We start from the raw sequence: 18,235 nt of genomic DNA on the forward strand, positions 1-18,235 counted from the left end.
GCGCAATGGTTAGCGCGTTCGGCTGTTAACCGAAAAGTTGGTGGTTCGAGCCCATCCGGGAGCGGTGTGTGAGGTCTCAGATGTGACGTAAAATGTCAAAACTTTTCCACAATACGTGAGAACCATTTAATTTCTGAGCTTCCTTGGCTCAATGGTTAGCGCGTTCGGCTGTTCACCAATATGTTTGTGGTTCGAGCCCACCCGGGAGCGGTGTTGTGGTATCTCAAATGTAATGTAAAAAGCCAAAGTTTTTCCACAATTCCTGACGACCATATAATTGTTGGGCTTCCGTGGCGCAATGGTTAGCGCCGTCGGCTGTTAACCGAAAGGTTGGTGGTTCGAGCCCATCCGGGAGCGGTGATGTGAGGTCTTAGATGTAACGTAAAATTCAGAGTTTTTCCACAATAACTGACGAACATTTAATTTTTGGGCCTCCGTGGCGCAATGGTTAGCGCGTTCAGCTGGTATTCAAAAGGTTTGTGGTTCAAGCCCATCCGGGAGCGGTGTTGTGAGGTCTCAGATGTGACGTAAAAAGCCAAAGTTTTTCCACAATACCTGACGACCATTTAGTTTTTGGGCTTCCGTGGCGCAATGGTTAGCGCGTTCGGCTGTTAACCGAGAGGCTGGTGGTTCGAGCCCACCTGGGAGCGGTGTTGTGGGATCTCAAATGTAATGTAAAATACCAAAGTTTTTCCACAATACCTGACGACCATTTAATTTTTGGGCTTACGTGTCGCAATGGTTAGCGCGTTCGGCTGTTAACCGAAAGGTTGCTGGTTCGAGCCCACCCGGGAGCGGTGTTGTGAGGTCTCAGATGTGACATACCAAGTCAGTTTTTCAACAATACCTGACGACCATTTAATTTTTGGGCTTCCGTGGCGCAATGGTTAGCGCGTTCAGCTGTTAACCAACAGGTTTGTGGTTCGAGCCCAACCGGGAGCGGTGTTGTGGGATCTCAAATGTAACGTAAAAAGCCAAAGTTTTTCCACAATACCTGACGACCATTTAATTTTTGGGCTTCCGTGGCGCAATGGTTAGCGCGTAAAGCTGTTAACCGAAAGGTTGGTGGTTCGAGCCCACCCGGGAGCGGTGTTGTAAGATCTCAAATGTAACGTAAAAACCCAAAGTTTTTCCACAATACCTGACGACCATTTAATTTTTGGGCTTCCGTGGCCCAATGGTTAGCGCGTTCGGCTGTTGACCGAAAGGTTGGTGGTTCGAGCCCATCCGTGAGCGTTGTTGTGAGTCCTCAGATGTGATGTAAAAAGTCAAAGTTTTTCCACAATACCTGACGAACATTTAATTTTTGGGCTTCCGTGGCGCAATGGTTAGCGCGTAAAGCTGTTAACCGAAAGGTTGGTGGTTCGAGCTCACCCGGGAGCGGTGTTGTAAGATCTCAAATGTAACGTAAAAACTCAAAGTTTTTCCACAATACCTGACGACCATTTAATTTTTGGGCTTCCGTGGCGCAATGGTTAGCGCGTTCGGCTGTTAACCGAAAAGTTGGTTGTTCGAGCCCATCCGGGAGCGGTGTTGTGAGGTCTCAGATGTGACGTAAAATGTCAAAGATTTTCCACAATACGTGACAACCATTTAATTTCTGAGCTTCCGTGGCTCAATGGTAAGCGCGTTCGGCTGTTAACCAATAGGTTTGTGGTTCGAGCCCACCCGGGAGCGGTGTTGTGGTATCTCAAATGTAACGTAAAAAGCCAAAGTTTTTCCACAATTCCTGACGACCATATAATTTTTGGGCTTCCGTGGCGCAATGGTTAGCGCCGTCGGCTGTTAACCGAAAGGTTGGTGGTTCGAGCCCATCCGGGAGCGGTGATGTGAGGTCTTAGATGTAACGTAAAATTCAGAGTTTTTCCACAATTCCTGACGACCATATAATTGTTGGGCTTCCGTGGCGCAATGGTTAGCGCCGTCGGCTGTTAACCGAAAGGTTGGTGTTTCGAGCCCATCCGGGAGCGGTGATGTGAGGTCTTAGATGTAACGTAAAATTCAGAGTTTTTCCACAATAACTGACGAACATTTAATTTTTGGGCTTCCGTGGCGCAATGGTTAGCGCGTTCAGCTGTTATTCAAAAGGTTGGTGGTTCGAGCCCACCCGGGAGCGGTGATGTGAGGTCTCAGATGTAATGTAAAAAGTCAAAACTTTTCCACAATACGTGACAACCATTTAATTTCTGAGCTTCCGTGGCGCAATGGTTAGCGCGTTCGGCTGTTAACCGAAAAGTTGGTGGTTCGAGCCCATCCGGGAGCGGTGTTGTGAGGTCTCAGATGTGACGTAAAATGTCGAACCTTTTCCACAATACGTGACAACCATTTAATTTCTGAGCTTCCGTGGCTCAATGGTTAGCGCGTTCGGCTGTTAACCAATAGGTTTGTGGTTCGAGCCCACCCGGGAGCGGTGTTGTGGTATCTCAAATGTAACGTAAAAAGTCAAAGTTTTTCCACAATACCTGACGACCATTTCATTTCTGAGCTTTCTTGGCTCCATGGTTAGCTCGTTCGGATGTTAACCAAAAGTTTGGTGGTTCGAGCCCACCCAGGAGCGGTGTTGTGAAGTCTCAAATGTAACGTAAAAAGCCAAAGTTTTTCCACAATATCTGACGAACATTTAATTTTTGGGCTTCCGTGGCGCAATGGTTAGCGCGTTTGGCTGTTAACCGAAAGGTTGGTGGTTCGAGCCCATCCGTGAGCGGTGTTGTGAGGTCTCAGATGTGACGTAAAATGTCAAAACTTTTCCACAATACGTGACAACCATTTAATTTCTGAGCTTCCGTGGCTCAATGGTTAGCGCGTTCAGCTGGTAAACAATAGGTTTGTGGTTCGAGCCCACCCGGGAGCGGTGTTGTGGGATCTCAAATGTAACGTAAAAAGCCAAACTTTTTCCACAATACCTGACCACCATTTAATTTTTGGGCTTCCGTGGCGCAATGGTTAGCGCGTTCGGCTGTTAACCGAAAAGTTGGTGGTTCGAGCCCATCCGGGAGCGGTGTTGTGAGGTCTCAGATGTGACGTAAAATGTCAAAGATTTTCCACAATACGTGACAACCATTTAATTTCTGAGCTTCCGTGGCTCAATGGTAAGCGCGTTCGGCTGTTAACCAATAGGTTTGTGGTTCGAGCCCACCCGGGAGCGGTGTTGTGGTATCTCAAATGTAACGTAAAAAGCCAAAGTTTTTCCACAATTCCTGACGACCATATAATTTTTGGGCTTCCGTGGCGCAATGGTTAGCGCCGTCGGCTGTTAACCGAAAGGTTGGTGGTTCGAGCCCATCCGGGAGCGGTGATGTGAGGTCTTAGATGTAACGTAAAATTCAGAGTTTTTCCACAATAACTGACGAACATTTAATTTTTGGGCTTCCGTGGCGCAATGGTTAGCGCGTTCAGCTGTTATTCAAAAGGTTGGTGGTTCGAGCCCACCCGGGAGCGGTGATGTGAGGTCTCAGATGTAATGTAAAAAGTAAAAACTTTTCCACAATACGTGACAACCATTTAATTTCTGAGCTTCCGTGGCGCAATGGTTAGCGCGTTCGGCTGTTAACCGAAAAGTTGGTGGTTCGAGCCCATCCGGGAGCGGTGTTGTGAGGTCTCAGATGTGACGTCAAATGTCGTCCCTTTTCCACAATACGTGACAACCATTTAATTTCTGAGCTTCCGTGGCTCAATGGTTAGCGCGTTCGGCTGTTAACCAATAGGTTTGTGGTTCGAGCCCGCCCGGGAGCGGTGTTGTGGTATCTCAAATGTAACGTAAAAAGTCAAAGTTTTTCCACAATACCTGACGACCATTTCATTTCTGAGCTTTCTTGGCTCCATGGTTAGCTCGTTCGGATGTTAACCAAAAGGTTTGTGGTTCGAGCCCATCCGGGAGCGGTGTTGTGAAGTCTCAGATGTGACGTAAAAGTCAAAGTTTTTCCACAATACCTGACGAACATTTAATCTTTGGGCTTCCGTTGCACAATGGTTAACGCCGTCGGCTGTTAACCGAAAGGTTGGTGGTTCGAGACCATCCGGGAGCGGTGTTGTGAGGTCTTAGATGTAACGTAAAATTCAGAGTTTTTTAAAAATAACTGACGAACATTTAATTTTTGGTCTTCCGTGGCGCAATGGTTAGCGCGTTCGGCTGTTAACCGAAAGGTTGGTGGTTCGAGCCCACCCGGGAGCGGTGTTGTAAGAACTCAAATGTAACGTAAAAACCCAAAGTTTTTCCACAATACCTGTTGACCATTTAATTTTTGGGCTTCCGTGGCGCAATGGTTAGCGCGTTTGGCTGTTAACCGAAAGGTTGTTGGTTCGAGCCCATCCGTGAGCGGTGTTGTGAGGTCTCAGATGTGACGTAAAATGTCAAAACTTTTCCACAATACGTGACAACCATTTAATTTCTGAGCTTCCGTGGCTCAATGGTTAGCGCGTTCAGCTGGTAACCAATAGGTTTGTGGTTCGAGCCCACCCGGGAGCGGTGTTGTGGGATCTCAAATGTAACGTAAAAAGCCAAAGTTTTTCCACAATACCTGACCACCATTTAATTTTTGGGCTTCCGCGGCGCAATGGTTAGCGCGTTCAGCTGTTATTCAAAAGGTTTGTGGTTCAAGCCCATCCGGGAGCGGTGTTGTGAGGTCTCAGATGTGACGTAAAAAGCCAAAGTTTTTCCACAATACCTTACGACCATTTAATTTTTGGGCTTCCTTGGTGCAATGGTTAGCGCGTTCGGCTGTTAACCGAGAGGCTGGTGGTTCGAGCCCACCCGGAAGTGGTGCTGTGGGGTCTCAGAAGTAGCGTAAAAAGTCAAAACTTTTCCACATAACGTGACAACCATTTAATGTCTGAGCTTCCGTGGCTCAATGGTTAGCGCGATCGGCTGTTAAGCAATAGGTTGGTGGTTCGAGCACACCTGGGAGCGGTGTTGTGGGATCTCAAATGTAATGTAAAATACCAAAGTTTTTCCACAATACCTGACGACCATTTAATTTTTGGGCTTCCGTGTCGCAATGCTTAGCGCGTTCGGCTGTTAACCGAAAGGTTGCTGGTTCGAGCCCATTCGGTAGCGGTGTTGTGAGGTCTCAGATGTGACGTAAAAAGTCAAAGTTTTTCCACAATACCTGACGACCATTTCATTACTGAGCTTTCTTGGCTCCATGGTTAGCTCGTTCGGATGTTAACCAAAAGTTTGGTGGTTCGAGCCCACCCAGGAGCGGTGTTGTGAAGTCTCAAATGTAACGTAAAAAGCCAAAGTTTTTCCACAATACCTGACGACCATTTAATTTTTGGGCTTCCGTGGCGCAATGGTTAGCGCCGTGGGCTCTTAACCGAAAGGTTGGTGGATGGAGCCCACCCGGGAGCGGTGTTGTGAGATCTCAAGTGTAACGTAAAAATCCAAAGTTTTTCCACAATACCTGACGAACATTTAATCTTTGGGATGCCGTTGCGCAATGGTTAGCGCCGTGGGCTGTTAACCGAAAGGTTGGTGGTTCGAGCCCATCCGGGAGCGGTGTTGTGAGGTCTTTGATGTAACGTAAAATTCAGAGTTTTTCCACAATACCTGACGAACATTTAATCTTTGGGCTTCCGTTGCGCAATGGTTAGCGCGTTCAGCTGTTATTCAAAAGGTTTGTGGTTCGAGCCCATCCGGGAGCGGGTTTGCAAGGTCTCAATCGAGATGAAATCACTTTTAATGAGTATTTTATAGGTAATTAAGCTGAATTCGGTCAAAACTTTGTCCAGAAAAAAATGCATTAAAATGTGTACCGAAAAAATCGCATGTTTTTTTTCTTCAAGATACAAAATCCGTGACAACGATTTCTTATTGAAAATGGAATTTTAACAGTTTTTGAATGAATATCGTTACATATGCTTGAATTAAAGCAAAAAGTACAAAAATAATGGTTTTAGTGGTTATATTTGAAAAAAGTGAAAAAATACTCAAAATGTGCTTCTCTGGCCGAGAAACGTCGATTTTGAAAATGTTATTAAAAATCGAGGTACATTTTTACTTATTGATCAATCGAGATGAAATCACTTTTAATGAGTATTTTAAAGGTAATTAAGCTGAATTCGGTCAAAACTTTGTCCAGAAAAAAATGCATTCAAAAGTGTACCGAAAAAATCGCATGTTTTTTTTCTTCAAGATACAAAATCCGTGACAACGATTTCTTATTGAAAATTGAATTTGAACAGTTTTTTGAATGAATATCGTTACATTTGCTTGAATTAAAGCAAAAAGTACAAAAATAATGGTTTCAATGATTATATTTGAAAATAGTGAAAAAATTCTCAAAATGTGCTTCTCTGGTCGAAAAACGTCGATTTTGAAAATGTTATTAAAAATCGAGGTACATTTTTACTTATTGATCAATCGAGATGAAATCACTTTTAATGAGTATTTTATAGATATTTAAGCTGAATTCGGTAAAAAAATTGTCCAGAAAAAAATGCATTCAAAAGAGTACCGAAAAAATCGCATGTTTTTTTTCTTCAAGATACAAAATCCGTGACAACGATTTCTTGTTGAAAATTGGATTTAAACAGTTTTTGAATGAATATCGTTACATATGCTTGAATTAAAGCAAAAAGTACAAAAATAATGGTTTTAGTGGTTATATTTGAAAAAAGTGAAAAAATACTCAAAATGTGCTTCTCTGGCCGAGAAACGTCGATTTTGAAAATGTTATTAAAAATCGAGGTACATTTTTACTTATTGATCAATCGAGATGAAATCACTTTTAATGAGTATTTTAAAGGTAATTAAGCTGAATTCGGTCAAAACTTTGTCCAGAAAAAAATGCATTCAAAAGTGTACCGAAAAAATCGCATGTTTTTTTTCTTCAAGATACAAAATCCGTGACAACGATTTCTTATTGAAAATTGAATTTGAACAGTTTTTTGAATGAATATCGTTACATTTGCATGAATTAATGCAAAAAGTACAAAAATAATGGTTTCAGTGGTTATATTTGAAAATAGTGAAAAAATTCTCAAAATGTGCTTCTCTGGCCGAGAAACGTCGATTTTGAAAATTTTATTAAAGATCGAGGTACATTTTTATTTATTGATCAATCGAGATGAAATCACTTTTAATGAATATTTTATAGGTAATTAAGCTGAATTCGGTCAAAAATTTGTCCAGAAAAAAATGCATTAAAAAGTGTACCGAAAAAATCGCATGTTTTTTTTTTCAAGATACAAAATCCGTGACAACGATTTCTTATTGAAAATTGAATTTGAACAATTTTTTGAATGAATATCGTTACATTTGCTTGAATTAAAGCAAAAAGTACAAAAATAATAGTTTCAGTGATTATATTTGAAAATAGTGAAAAAATTCTCAAAATGTGCTTCTCAGGTCGAGAAACGTCGATTTTGAAAATGTTATTAAAAATCGAGGTACATTTTTATTTATTGATCAATCGAGATAAAATCACTTTTAATGAGTATTTTATAGATAATTAAGCTGAATTCGGTCAAAAATTTGTCCAGAAGAAAATGCATTAAAAAGTGTACTGAAAAAATAGCATGTTTTTTTTCTTCAAGATACAAGATCCGTGACAACAATTTCTTATTGAAAATTGAATTTGAACAGTTTTTTGAATGAATATCGTTACATTTGCTTGAATTAAAGCAAAAAGTACAAAAATAATGGTTTCATTGGTTATATTTGAAAATTGTGAAAAAATTCTCAAAATGTGCTTCTCTGGTCGAGAAACGTCGATTTTGAAAATGTTATTAAAAATCGAGGTACATTTTTATTTATTGATCAATCGAGATAAAATCACTTTGTATTTTATAGGTAATTAAGCTGAATTCGGTCAAAAATTTGTCCAGAAGAAAATGCATTAAAAAGTGTACCGAAAAAATAGCATGTTTTTTTTCTTCAAGATACTAAATCCGTGACAACGATTTCTTATTGAAAATTGAATTTGAACAGTTTTTTGATTGAATATCGTTACATTTGCTTGAATTAAAGCAAAAAGTACAAAATAATATTTTCATTGGTTATATTTGAAAATAGTGAAAAAATTCTCAAAATATGCTTCTGTGGTCGAGAAACGTCGATTTTGAAAATGTTATTAAAAATCGAGGTACATTTTTATTTATTGATCAATCGAGATGAAATCCCTTTTAATGAGTATTTTATAGGTAATAAAGCTGAATTCGGTCAAAAATTTGTCCAAAAGAAAATGCATTAAAAAGTGTACCGAAAAAATAGCATGTTTTTTTTTTCAAGATACAAAATCCGTGACAACGATTTCTTATTGAAAATTGAATTTGAACAATTTTTTGAATGAATATCGTTACATTTGCTTGAATTAAAGCAAAAAGTACAAAAATAATAGTTTCAGTGATTATATTTGAAAATAGTGAAAAAATTCTCAAAATGTGGTTCTCAGGTCGAGAAACGTCGATTTTGAAAATGTTATTAAAAATCGAGGTACATTTTTATTTATTGATCAATCGAGATAAAATCACTTTTAATGAATATTTTATAGATAATTAAGCTGAATTCGGTCAAAAATTTGTCCAGAAGAAAATGCATTAAAAAGTGTACTGAAAAAATAGCATGTTTTTTTTCTTCAAGATACAAGATCCGTGACAACAATTTCTTATTGAAAATTGAATTTGAACAGTTTTTTGAATGAATATCGTTACATTTGCTTGAATTAAAGCAAAAAGTACAAAAATAATGGTTTCATTGGTTATATTTGAAAATTGTGAAAAAATTCTCAAAATGTGCTTCTCTGGTCGAGAAACGTCGATTTTGAAAATGTTATTAAAAATCGAGGTACATTTTTATTTATTGATCAATCGAGATAAAATCACTTTGTATTTTATAGGTAATTAAGCTGAATTCGGTCAAAAATTTGTCCAGAAGAAAATGCATTAAAAAGTGTACCGAAAAAATGGCATGTTTTTTTCTTCAAGATACAAAATCCGTGACAACGATTTCTTATTGAAAATTGAATTTGAACAGTTTTTTGAATGAATATCGTTACATTTGCTTGAATTAAAGCAAAAAGTACAAAAATAATGGTTTCAATGATTATATTTGAAAATAGTGAAAAAATTCTCAAAATGTGCTTCTCTGGTCGAAAAACGTCGATTTTGAAAATGTTATTAAAAATCGAGGTACATTTTTACTTATTGATCAATCGAGATAAAATCACTTTTAATGAGTATTTTATAGATATTTAAGCTGAATTCGGTAAAAAAATTGTCCAGAAAAAAATGCATTCAAAAGTGTACCGAAAAAATCGCATGTTTTTTTTCTTCAAGATACAAAATCCGTGACAACGATTTCTTGTTGAAAATTGGATTTAAACAGTTTTTGAATGAATATCGTTACATATGCTTGAATTAAAGCAAAAAGTACAAAAATAATGGTTTTAGTGGTTATATTTGAAAAAAGTGAAAAAATACTCAAAATGTGCTTCTCTGGCCGAGAAACGTCGATTTTGAAAATGTTATTAAAAATCGAGGTACATTTTTACTTATTGATCAATCGAGATGAAATCACTTTTAATGAGTAATTTAAAGGTAATTAAGCTGAATTCGGTCAAAACTTTGTCCAGAAAAAAATGCATTCAAAAGTGTACCGAAAAAATCGCATGTTTTTTTTCTTCAAGATACAAAATCCGTGACAACGATTTCTTATTGAAAATTGAATTTGAACAGTTTTTTGAATGAATATCGTTACATTTGCATGAATTAATGCAAAAAGTACAAAAATAATGGTTTCAGTGGTTATATTTGAAAATAGTGAAAAAATTCTCAAAATGTGCTTCTCTGGCCGAGAAACGTCGATTTTGAAAATTTTATTAAAGATCGAGGTACATTTTTATTTATTGATCAATCGAGATGAAATCACTTTTAATGAATATTTTATAGGTAATTAAGCTGAATTCGGTCAAAAATTTGTCCAGAAAAAAATGCATTAAAAAGTGTACCGAAAAAATCGCATGTTTTTTTTTTTCAAGATACAAAATCCGTGACAACGATTTCTTATTGAAAATTGAATTTGAACAATTTTTTGAATGAATATCGTTACATTTGCTTGAATTAAAGCAAAAAGTACAAAAATAATAGTTTCAGTGATTATATTTGAAAATAGTGAAAAAATTCTCAAAATGTGCTTCTCAGGTCGAGAAACGTCGATTTTGAAAATGTTATTAAAAATCGAGGTACATTTTTATTTATTGATCAATCGAGATAAAATCACTTTTAATGAGTATTTTATAGATAATTAAGCTGAATTCGGTCAAAAATTTGTCCAGAAGAAAATGCATTAAAAAGTGTACTGAAAAAATAGCATGTTTTTTTTCTTCAAGATACAAGATCCGTGACAACAATTTCTTATTGAAAATTGAATTTGAACAGTTTTTTGAATGAATATCGTTACATTTGCTTGAATTAAAGCAAAAAGTACAAAAATAATGGTTTCATTGGTTATATTTGAAAATTGTGAAAAAATTCTCAAAATGTGCTTCTCTGGTCGAGAAACGTCGATTTTGAAAATGTTATTAAAAATCGAGGTACATTTTTATTTATTGATCAATCGAGATAAAATCACTTTGTATTTTATAGGTAATTAAGCTGAATTCGGTCAAAAATTTGTCCAGAAGAAAATGCATTAAAAAGTGTACCGAAAAAATAGCATGTTTTTTTTCTTCAAGATACTAAATCCGTGACAACGATTTCTTATTGAAAATTGAATTTGAACAGTTTTTTGATTGAATATCGTTACATTTGCTTGAATTAAAGCAAAAAGTACAAAATAATATTTTCATTGGTTATATTTGAAAATAGTGAAAAAATTCTCAAAATATGCTTCTGTGGTCGAGAAACGTCGATTTTGAAAATGTTATTAAAAATCGAGGTACATTTTTATTTATTGATCAATCGAGATGAAATCCCTTTTAATGAGTATTTTATAGGTAATAAAGCTGAATTCGGTCAAAAATTTGTCCAAAAGAAAATGCATTAAAAAGTGTACCGAAAAAATAGCATGTTTTTTTTTTCAAGATACAAAATCCGTGACAACGATTTCTTATTGAAAATTGAATTTGAACAATTTTTTGAATGAATATCGTTACATTTGCTTGAATTAAAGCAAAAAGTACAAAAATAATGGTTTCAATGATTATATTTGAAAATAGTGAAAAAATTCTCAAAATGTGCTTCTCTGGTCGAAAAACGTCGATTTTGAAAATGTTATTAAAAATCGAGGTACATTTTTACTTATTGATCAATCGAGATAAAATCACTTTTAATGAGTATTTTATAGATATTTAAGCTGAATTCGGTAAAAAAATTGTCCAGAAAAAAATGCATTCAAAAGTGTACCGAAAAAATCGCATGTTTTTTTTCTTCAAGATACAAAATCCGTGACAACGATTTCTTGTTGAAAATTGGATTTAAACAGTTTTTGAATGAATATCGTTACATATGCTTGAATTAAAGCAAAAAGTACAAAAATAATGGTTTTAGTGGTTATATTTGAAAAAAGTGAAAAAATACTCAAAATGTGCTTCTCTGGCCGAGAAACGTCGATTTTGAAAATGTTATTAAAAATCGAGGTACATTTTTACTTATTGATCAATCGAGATGAAATCACTTTTAATGAGTATTTTAAAGGTAATTAAGCTGAACTCGGTCAAAACTTTGTCCAGAAAAAAATGCATTCAAAAGTGTACCGAAAAAATCGCATGTTTTTTTTCTTCAAGATACAAAATCCGTGACAACGATTTCTTATTGAAAATTGAGTTTGAACAGTTTTTTGAATGAATATCGTTACATTTGCATGAATTAATGCAAAAAGTACAAAAATAATGGTTTCAGTGGTTATATTTGAAAATAGTGAAAAAATTCTCAAAATGTGCTTCTCTGGCCGAGAAACGTCGATTTTGAAAATTTTATTAAAGATCGAGGTACATTTTTATTTATTGATCAATCGAGATGAAATCACTTTTAATGAATATTTTATAGGTAATTAAGCTGAATTCGGTCAAAAATTTGTCCAGAAAAAAATGCATTAAAAAGTGTACCGAAAAAATCGCATGTTTTTTTTTTCAAGATACAAAATCCGTGACAACGATTTCTTATTGAAAATTGAATTTGAACAATTTTTTGAATGAATATCGTTACATTTGCTTGAATTAAAGCAAAAAGTACAAAAATAATAGTTTCAGTGATTATATTTGAAAATAGTGAAAAAATTCTCAAAATGTGCTTCTCAGGTCGAGAAACGTCGATTTTGAAAATGTTATTAAAAATCGAGGTACATTTTTATTTATTGATCAATCGAGATAAAATCACTTTTAATGAGTATTTTATAGATAATTAAGCTGAATTCGGTCAAAAATTTGTCCAGAAGAAAATGCATTAAAAAGTGTACTGAAAAAATAGCATGTTTTTTTTCTTCAAGATACAAGATCCGTGACAACAATTTCTTATTGAAAATTGAATTTGAACAGTTTTTTGAATGAATATCGTTACATTTGCTTGAATTAAAGCAAAAAGTACAAAAATAATGGTTTCATTGGTTATATTTGAAAATTGTGAAAAAATTCTCAAAATGTGCTTCTCTGGTCGAGAAACGTCGATTTTGAAAATGTTATTAAAAATCGAGGTACATTTTTATTTATTGATCAATCGAGATAAAATCACTTTGTATTTTATAGGTAATTAAGCTGAATTCGGTCAAAAATTTGTCCAGAAGAAAATGCATTAAAAAGTGTACCGAAAAAATAGCATGTTTTTTTTCTTCAAGATACTAAATCCGTGACAACGATTTCTTATTGAAAATTGAATTTGAACAGTTTTTTGATTGAATATCGTTACATTTGCTTGAATTAAAGCAAAAAGTACAAAATAATATTTTCATTGGTTATATTTGAAAATAGTGAAAAAATTCTCAAAATATGCTTCTGTGGTCGAGAAACGTCGATTTTGAAAATGTTATTAAAAATCGAGGTACATTTTTATTTATTGATCAATCGAGATGAAATCCCTTTTAATGAGTATTTTATAGGTAATAAAGCTGAATTCGGTCAAAAATTTGTCCAAAAGAAAATGCATTAAAAAGTGTACCGAAAAAATAGCATGTTTTTTTTTTCAAGATACAAAATCCGTGACAACGATTTCTTATTGAAAATTGAATTTGAACAATTTTTTGAATGAATATCGTTACATTTGCTTGAATTAAAGCAAAAAGTACAAAAATAATGGTTTCAATGATTATATTTGAAAATAGTGAAAAAATTCTCAAAATGTGCTTCTCTGGTCGAAAAACGTCGATTTTGAAAATGTTATTAAAAATCGAGGTACATTTTTACTTATTGATCAATCGAGATAAAATCACTTTTAATGAGTATTTTATAGATATTTAAGCTGAATTCGGTAAAAAAATTGTCCAGAAAAAAATGCATTCAAAAGTGTACCGAAAAAATCGCATGTTTTTTTTCTTCAAGATACAAAATCCGTGACAACGATTTCTTGTTGAAAATTGGATTTAAACAGTTTTTGAATGAATATCGTTACATATGCTTGAATTAAAGCAAAAAGTACAAAAATAATGGTTTTAGTGGTTATATTTGAAAAAAGTGAAAAAATACTCAAAATGTGCTTCTCTGGCCGAGAAACGTCGATTTTGAAAATGTTATTAAAAATCGAGGTACATTTTTACTTATTGATCAATCGAGATGAAATCACTTTTAATGAGTATTTTAAAGGTAATTAAGCTGAATTCGGTCAAAACTTTGTCCAGAAAAAAATGCATTCAAAAGTGTACCGAAAAAATCGCATGTTTTTTTTCTTCAAGATACAAAATCCGTGACAACGATTTCTTATTGAAAATTGAATTTGAACAGTTTTTTGAATGAATATCGTTACATTTGCATGAATTAATGCAAAAAGTACAAAAATAATGGTTTCAGTGGTTATATTTGAAAATAGTGAAAAAATTCTCAAAATGTGCTTCTCTGGCCGAGAAACGTCGATTTTGAAAATTTTATTAAAGATCGAGGTACATTTTTATTTATTGATCAATCGAGATGAAATCACTTTTAATGAATATTTTATAGGTAATTAAGCTGAATTCGGTCAAAAATTTGTCCAGAAAAAAATGCATTAAAAAGTGTACCGAAAAAATCGCATGTTTTTTTTTTTCAAGATACAAAATCCGTGACAACGATTTCTTATTGAAAATTGAATTTGAACAATTTTTTGAATGAATATCGTTACATTTGCTTGAATTAAAGCAAAAAGTACAAAAATAATAGTTTCAGTGATTATATTTGAAAATAGTGAAAAAATTCTCAAAATGTGCTTCTCAGGTCGAGAAACGTCGATTTTGAAAATGTTATTAAAAATCGAGGTACATTTTTATTTATTGATCAATCGAGATAAAATCACTTTTAATGAGTATTTTATAGATAATTAAGCTGAATTCGGTCAAAAATTTGTCCAGAAGAAAATGCATTAAAAAGTGTACTGAAAAAATAGCATGTTTTTTTCTTCAAGATACAAGATCCGTGACAACAATTTCTTATTGAAAATTGAATTTGAACAGTTTTTTGAATGAATATCGTTACATTTGCTTGAATTAAAGCAAAAAGTACAAAAATAATGGTTTCATTGGTTATATTTGAAAATTGTGAAAAAATTCTCAAAATGTGCTTCTCTGGTCGAGAAACGTCGATTTTGAAAATGTTATTAAAAATCGAGGTACATTTTTATTTATTGATCAATCGAGATAAAATCACTTTGTATTTTATAGGTAATTAAGCTGAATTCGGTCAAAAATTTGTCCAGAAGAAAATGCATTAAAAAGTGTACCGAAAAAATAGCATGTTTTTTTCTTCAAGATACAAAATCCGTGACAACTATTTCTTATTGAAAATTGAATTTGAACAGTTTTTTGAATGAATATCGTTACATTTGCTTGAATTAAAGCAAAAAGTACAAAAATAATGGTTTCAATGATTATATTTGAAAATAGTGAAAAAATTCTCAAAATGTGCTTCTCTGGTCGAAAAACGTCGATTTTGAAAATGTTATTAAAAATCGAGGTACATTTTTACTTATTGATCAATCGAGATGAAATCACTTTTAATGAGTATTTTATAGATATTTAAGCTGAATTCGGTAAAAAAATTGTCCAGAAAAAAATGCATTCAAAAGTGTACCGAAAAAATCGCATGTTTTTTTTCTTCAAGATACAAAATCCGTGACAACGATTTCTTGTTGAAAATTGGATTTAAACAGTTTTTGAATGAATATCGTTACATATGCTTGAATTAAAGCAAAAAGTACAAAAATAATGGTTTTAGTGGTTATATTTGAAAAAAGTGAAAAAATACTCAAAATGTGCTTCTCTGGCCGAGAAACGTCGATTTTGAAAATGTTATTAAAAATCGAGGTACATTTTTACTTATTGATCAATCGAGATGAAATCACTTTTAATGAGTATTTTAAAGGTAATTAAGCTGAATTCGGTCAAAACTTTGTCCAGAAAAAAATGCATTCAAAAGTGTACCGAAAAAATCGCATGTTTTTTTTCTTCAAGATACAAAATCCGTGACAACGATTTCTTATTGAAAATTGAATTTGAACAGTTTTTTGAATGAATATCGTTACATTTGCATGAATTAATGCAAAAAGTACAAAAATAATGGTTTCAGTGGTTATATTTGAAAATAGTGAAAAAATTCTCAAAATGTGCTTCTCTGGCCGAGAAACGTCGATTTTGAAAATTTTATTAAAGATCGAGGTACATTTTTATTTATTGATCAATCGAGATGAAATCACTTTTAATGAATATTTTATAGGTAATTAAGCTGAATTCGGTCAAAAATTTGTCCAGAAAAAAATGCATTAAAAAGTGTACCGAAAAAATCGCATGTTTTTTTTTTTCAAGATACAAAATCCGTGACAACGATTTCTTATTGAAAATTGAATTTGAACAATTTTTTGAATGAATATCGTTACATTTGCTTGAATTAAAGCAAAAAGTACAAAAATAATAGTTTCAGTGATTATATTTGAAAATAGTGAAAAAATTCTCAAAATGTGCTTCTCAGGTCGAGAAACGTCGATTTTGAAAATGTTATTAAAAATCGAGGTACATTTTTATTTATTGATCAATCGAGATAAAATCACTTTGTATTTTATAGGTAATTAAGCTGAATTCGGTCAAAAATTTGTCCAGAAGAAAATGCATTAAAAAGTGTACCGAAAAAATAGCATGTTTTTTTCTTCAAGATACAAAATCCGTGACAACTATTTCTTATTGAAAATTGAATTTGAACAGTTTTTTGAATGAATATCGTTACATTTGCTTGAATTAAAGCAAAAAGTACAAAAATAATGGTTTCAATGATTATATTTGAAAATAGTGAAAAAATTCTCAAAATGTGCTTCTCTGGTCGAAAAACGTCGATTTTGAAAATGTTATTAAAAATCGAGGTACATTTTTACTTATTGATCAATCGAGATGAAATCACTTTTAATGAGTATTTTATAGATATTTAAGCTGAATTCGGTAAAAAAATTGTCCAGAAAAAAATGCATTCAAAAGTGTACCGAAAAAATCGCATGTTTTTTTTCTTCAAGATACAAAATCCGTGACAACGATTTCTTGTTGAAAATTGGATTTAAACAGTTTTTGAATGAATATCGTTACATATGCTTGAATTAAAGCAAAAAGTACAAAAATAATGGTTTTAGTGGTTATATTTGAAAAAAGTGAAAAAATACTCAAAATATGCTTCTCTGGCCGAGAAACGTCGATTTTGAAAATGTTATTAAAAATCGAGGTACATTTTTATTTATTGATCAATCGAGATGAAATCACTTTTAATGAGTATTTTATAGATGTTTAAGCTGAATTAGGTTAAAAATTTGTCCAGAAAAAAATGCATTCAAAAGTGTACCGAAAAAATCGCATGTTTTTTTTCTTCAAGATACAAAATCCGTGACAACGATTTCTTATTGAAAATTGAATTTGAACAGTTTTTTGAATGAATATCGTTACATTTGCATGAATTAATGCAAAAAGTACAAAAATAATGGTTTCAGTGGTTATATTTGAAAATAGTGAAAAAATTCTCAAAATGTGCTTCTCTGGCCGAGAAACGTCGATTTTGAAAATGTTATTAAAGATCGAGGTACATTTTTATTTATTGATCAATCGAGATGAAATCACTTTTAATGAATATTTTATAGGTAATTAAGCTGAATTCGGTCAAAAATTTGTCCAGAAAAAAATGCATTAAAAAGTGTACCGAAAAAATCGCATGTTTTTTTTCTTCAAGATACAAGATCCGTGACAACAATTTCTTATTGAAAATTCAATTTGAACAGTTTTTTGAATGAATATCGTTACATTTGCTTGAATTAAAGCAAAAAGTACAAAAATAATGGTTTCATTGGTTATATTTGAAAATAGTGAAAAAATTCTCAAAATGTGCTTCTCTGGTCGAGAAACGTCGATTTTGAGAATGTTATTAAAAATCGAGGTACATTTTTATTTATTGATCAATCGAGATGAAATCACATTTAATGAGTATTTTATAGATAATTAAGCTGAATTCGGTCAAAAATTTGTCCAGAAGAAAATGCATTAAAAAGTGTACTGAAAAAATAGCATGTTTTTTTTCTTCAAGATACAAGATCCGTGACAACAATTTCTTATTGAGAATTGAATTTGAACAGTTTTTTGAATGAATATCGTTACATTTGCTTGAATTAAAGCAAAAAGTACAAAAATAATGGTTTCATTGATTATATTTGAAAATAGTGAAAAAATTCTCAAAATGTGCTTCTCTGGTCGAAAAACGTCGATTTTGAAAATGTTATTAAAAATCGAGGTACATTTTTACTTATTGATCAATCGAGATGAAATCACTTTTAATGAGTATTTTATAGGTAAATAAGCTGAATTGGGTCATAAGTATGTCCAGAAAATAATGCATTAAAAAGCGTACCGAAAAAATCGCATGTTTTTTTCTTCAAGATAAAAAATCCGTGACAATGATTTCTTATTGAAAATTGAATTTGAACAGTTTTTTGAATGAATATCGTTACATTTGCTTGAATTAAAGCAAAAAGTACAAAAATAATGGTTTCATTGGTTATATTTGAAAATTGTGAAAAAATACTCAGAATGTGCTTCTCTGGCCGAGAAACGTCAATTTTGAAAATGGTATTAAAAATCGAGGTACATTTTTATTTATTGATC

The sequence above is a fragment of the Phalangium opilio genome, unplaced genomic scaffold (assembly GCF_054372755.1).
Source record: "Phalangium opilio isolate 3A_F unplaced genomic scaffold, DU_Popi_V2 ptg000352l_1, whole genome shotgun sequence".
Classification (NCBI taxonomy): Eukaryota; Metazoa; Arthropoda; class Arachnida; order Opiliones; family Phalangiidae; genus Phalangium; species Phalangium opilio.